We start from the raw sequence: 5,430 nt of genomic DNA, 5'->3' as shown, positions 1-5,430 counted from the left end.
TAGCTACTTCTGGCCTCGTTGTGCCTGCAACCACCGTGAGCTATCATGCACACGGAAAAAACAGAGAACGCAAAAGGGCACCAAGGGTAACTAACGCGTAAGTATATTTATACAACTTAAAAAAAATGTTTTATATCAAGTAATGAACTGTAGATCTACAGTACTGTATTTAATATTTTTGTTATTTCTGTAGATTTATATTACAACAGTATATATATTTTGTATATTTTGTATATTTATATAACAACAGTACTGTATATATATTTTTTATATTTTGTATATTTATATTACAACAGTACTGTATATATATTTTTTATATTTATATTACAACAGTATATATATTTTGTACAGTATATTTATATTTATATTACAACAGTATATATATTTTGTATATTTTGTATATTTATATAACAACAGTACTGTATATATATTTTTTATATTTATATTACAACAGTATGTATATTTTGTATATTTATATTACAACAGTACTGTATATATATATTTTATATTTATATTACAACAGTATATATATTTTGTACAGTATATTTATATTTATATTACAACAGTATATATATTTTGTATATTTATATAACAACAGTACTGTATATATTTTTTATTTATATTACAACAGTATGTATATTTTGTATATTTATATTACAACAGTACTGTTTATATATTTTTATATTTTGTATATTTATATTTATATTGCTGCATATTAATAGAACAATATATTGTATCCTGTTGATCTACTGTACTGTCTCTAATATTTTTACTTACCGGATTGTTTTTCTTTACATTGTAGGGAGATAACTCTTCTGGTGGACAAAATAAGTGAGGAGAATGATGAGAAGAGTTCATTAACGGTCAAATACACTCTGCAGGAAAATCACAATCTCACTGTATCCGAGACCAGCATATAGAAGATGAGACGCAGCATTGGATGGAAATATGGGCGTGTGAGGTTAGTACTGGACAGTACAGGAGGTAAAAGTGTTGTTTAGGAAACTGTACTGTACCGCTAAAATTATTTAATCCTTGTCATTACAGAGCGTACCCCATGATACGGGACGTAAACAAAATAAAAGAGTGGTCCAGGCCCAGGCATGGATCGACAGTGGAGAAACTTTCCAGGATTGCATCTTCACTGACGAGTCTATTGTGTCGCTGGAGAGATTTGCAACCTTTGCATTCCACAAAAAAAGCCGCATATCTTTGAAGCCGCGGCCAAAACACCCCATAAAGCTGCATGTGTGGGGTGCCATCTCTAGGCGTCAACCAGGATGCATTGTCATCTTTGAAGGTAAAATATATCAAATATAATGTAGCCTTATGCACTGTACTTTACTAGTGTAGCCTCACTGTATGCACTGTACTGTACTATTGTGCAGTTTTTTGAGCACTTTTCATTTCTTGCTATAGGAATCATGAATAAAGCTTTCTTCCAAGACAACATTGTCCCTGAGATAGTGCAATACATCACACGCGAGTTCCCGGATGGTCACTGTTTCTACCAGGACAACGATCCGAAACACACCGCGTAAACAGCGCATATCCTTGAGCGCGGTATCAACTGGATGAAGACGCCAGCGGAGTAAGTGCGGTAACCGTGTCTCATTTTTTTCACACTGTTTTTACTGTGTACTGTATCTCTTAAACTAATTGTCCTTTTTTTCCAATGACAGATTGCCAGACTTCCATCCGATCGAAATGGTCTGGCATCAGCTGAAGGACCATATCCGGAAAGTGGTGAAACCCTCCAAAAAGGACGAGTTGTTGAAAGGCATAATGAGTTTTTGGAACGATGTACTCACCGTGGAACGCTGCAATAAATATATAGACCATATTGCGACTGTGTTGCCCATTGTGATCGCGCGTAATGGGCAAGCATCAGGAAAGTAGTACTGTACTGTAGTATTGTAAGTACAGTATAATACAGGTAAGTATGGCACAGATTTTTTCATTCCTAATAGTCAGAGTATACAGTAGTTACAGTTTTTTGTTTACAGAGAGAGCAGCACCAGCCATCTGGTTACATAGTATTTAACAGTAGTCAGAGTATACAGTAGTTCCAGTATAGATTAGTTTGACAGTAGTACAGTAACTGCCTACTAACTGCTCAATTTTTTTCTTTCCAGAGAAAGCAGCACCAGCCATCTACAGTAGTACTACACATCACACAATGCCATAATACAGTACGCACATAACTGCACTAATTTTTTGTTTTCTTGTCGTTTCAGGAAAAAAGGGTGGCCTGGGGGGAGGTGGGGTGTTGTGTCCAGTCTAATCTGTTTGTACAGTCAAATGTACAGTATATAAACAGCAGTAATGATGTACACAAAACCTCTCCTCTCTCAATGAACTACTGTACTGTACACAGAATGAGGAACAAGATAAAGACGGAGAAAATAATATTACTATATATATATATATATATATATATATATACAGTGTTCGACAATTATATACATTTACACGCCCGGGGCGTGTGGATTTAACCTCCGGGCGAGTAAATATTGGCCTAAGCAGCACACGTGTGTTTATTAAATTTCCCCCGCTCGCGCTGCTGTTTTTCCCACGCTCGCGCTGGAGAAAAAAAAAAAAAAGCCGGAGGCGGGATCATGTTGTTGGGTGAGATTACCCCGCCTCCGGCTCTCTGAGCAGTGCCTTCGCTCCTCCCATGCCTCTCAGCAACTTTCCCTCCTCAGCTATTCTACTCCTCCCCCTTCCGGCAGCCAGCCCCTTCCACGCCTGTCTGCCTCAGGCCCCTGCAGGGCCATCTGTCACCCCTCCCATCGGGCCATCTGCCCCCCCTCACATCGGGCCATCTGCCCCCCCCTCGCATCGGGCCATCCGCCCCCCAATCGCATCGGGCCATCCGCCCCCCCTTGCTTCGGGCCATCCGCCACTCCCTCGCATCGGGCCATCCGCCACCCCCTCGCATCGGGCCATCCGCCCCCCCACTCGCATCGGGCCATCCGCCACCCCCCGTCACACCAATCTCTCCCGGCCTCCGTGACCCCCCCTCACCCCAATCTCTCCTGGCCTCCGTGACCCCCCCCCTCACCCCAAACTCTCCCGCCTCCTGACCCCCCCTCACCCCTCGTGGCGTCGGTGTGCCACCTCTACGGACAGTCTGCCGATCTTTCACACAAGCACTCAGCTGTTAAGGAAACCCTGAGCCCTGCTCTTCTCCTGCTCTTCTCCTGCTCTGATGGCCAGCTCAGCTGTTAGCAGGGGAAATCCCCTAACCGGTGCTTCTCCCTGCTCTAAGCAGGGGAAATCCCCTAACCGGCCCTTCTACATTCTATCAGTGAATACTGCGGAGTCGGCGTCCCCCTCTGGAGGGGGCGCGGCCCCTTTCAGAGGCTCTCCTGCCGTGCGGAGGCCCCCGCTGCCATGTGCGACCCACCCTGCCTTGCAGAGGCCCTCCTGCCATGCGGAGGCCCCCGCTGCCATGTGCGACCCCCTGCCTTACGGGTGAGTGTTTGTGTTTGTGAGTGACAGACTGTGTGTGTGAGTGTGAGTTTGAGTGAGTTTGTCTGAGTGAATGTTTCTGAGTGAGAGTGAGTGTCTGTGTGTCTGTGAGTGTTTCACCCTCTCTCCCTCTCCCTGTGTCACCCTCTCCCTCTCCCTGTGTCATCCTCTCCCTCTCCCTGTGTCACCCTCCCTCTCCCTGTGTCACCCTCCCTATCCCTGTGTCACCCACCCTCTCCCTCTCCCTGTCACCCTCCCCCTCTACCTGTGTCACCCTCCTCCTCTCCTGTGTCACCCTCCCCCTCTCCCTGTGTCACCCTCTCCCTGTGTCACCCTCTCCCTCTCCTTGTGTCACCCTCCCCCTCTCCCTGTGTCACCCTCTCCCTATCCCTGTGTCACCCTCTCCCTCTCCCTGTGTCACCCTCTCCCTCTCCCTGTGTCACCCTCTCCCTCTCCCTGTGTCACCCTCTCCCTCTCTCTGTGTCACCCTCCCTCTCCCTGTGTCACCCTCCCTCTCCCTGTGTCACCCTCCCTCTCCCTGTGTCACCCTCCCTCTCCCTGTGTCACCCTCTCCCTCTCCCTGTGTCACCCTCTCCCTCTCCCTGTGTTACCCTCCCTCTCCCTGTGTCACCCTCTCCCTGTGTCAACCTCTCCCTGTGTCACCCTCTCCCTGTGTCACCCTCTCCCGCTCCCTGTCACCCTCCCTCTCCCTCTCCATGTCACCCTCTCCCTGTTTCACCCACCCTCTCCGTCTCCCTGTGTCACCCTCTCCCTGTGTCACCCTCTCCGTGTCACCCTCTCCCTGTGTCACCCTCTCCCTCTCTCTGTCGCCCTCTCCCTCATTCTGTCGCCCTCTCCCTCTCTCTGTCGCCCTCTCCCTCTCTCTGTCACCCTCTCCCTCTCTCTGTCACCCTCTCCCTCTCTCTGTCGCACTCTCTTCTTCGCGCTCTCTGTCGCACTCTCTTCTTCGCTCTCTCTGTCGCACTCTCTTCTTCACACTCTCTGTCGCACTCTCTTCTTCGCTCTCTCTGTCGCACTCTCTTCTTCGCGCTCTCTTCTTCGCGCTCTCTGTCGCACTCTCTCTTTGTCTCTCATTCTCTGTGTGTGTGTCTCTCATTCTCTCTCTCTCTGTGTGTCTCTCATTCTCTCTCTCTCTGTGTGTCTCTCTTTCTGTGTGTGTGTGTGTGTGTGTGTGTGTGTGTGTGTGTGTGTGTGTGTGTGTGTGTGTGTGTGTGTGTGTGTGTGTGTGTGTGTGTGTGTGTGTGTGTGTGTGTGTGTGTGTGTGCTGCTGTGTGTGTGTGTCTGTCTGTCTCTCTCTCTCTCTGTGAAGCGCCGACGTCCAGACACTGGTTAAGGGGTTCAGGAAACTAGTCATTCACATCTGGCTTTTATTTCTAGATCCGACATTGACACACACACACACACACACACACACACACACACACACACACACACACACACACACACACACACACACACACACACACACACACACACACACACACACACACACGCACGCACACGACTAATTGTAGTATAATGTAATACAATATATACATTTATGTCAAAAAAGAATGTTGTTCTGACTTGGAATTTATTAAATGTATTTTATTTATATATTTTATTTTAAAGCGGGGTTGGGGGCGGGACATGGGGCGGAGTTGGGGGCGGGACTAGGTGGCGAGTAGATTTTTTGGTTGGGCGAGTAGATTTTTGGGTGATTTGTCGAACACTGTATATATATATATATATATATATATATATATATATTATACATTACAGTATATATTATTAAATAATATTCTTATAAATCTGCATTATTCATGTTTATCCATGTTTTAAAAATGTTTTCTAAATGTTTATCCAATTTCAATCTGCAGAAGAACTTAATAAAGACTGCATTACTGTATGTATTATTCATAATTATTTTTATATTTGTATTTTTTGGTTCCTGAT

This window comes from Ascaphus truei, chromosome 3 (assembly GCF_040206685.1).
Source record: "Ascaphus truei isolate aAscTru1 chromosome 3, aAscTru1.hap1, whole genome shotgun sequence".
NCBI classification, from domain to species: domain Eukaryota; kingdom Metazoa; phylum Chordata; class Amphibia; order Anura; family Ascaphidae; genus Ascaphus; species Ascaphus truei.
Note: the sequence above shows the minus strand (reverse complement) of the source record.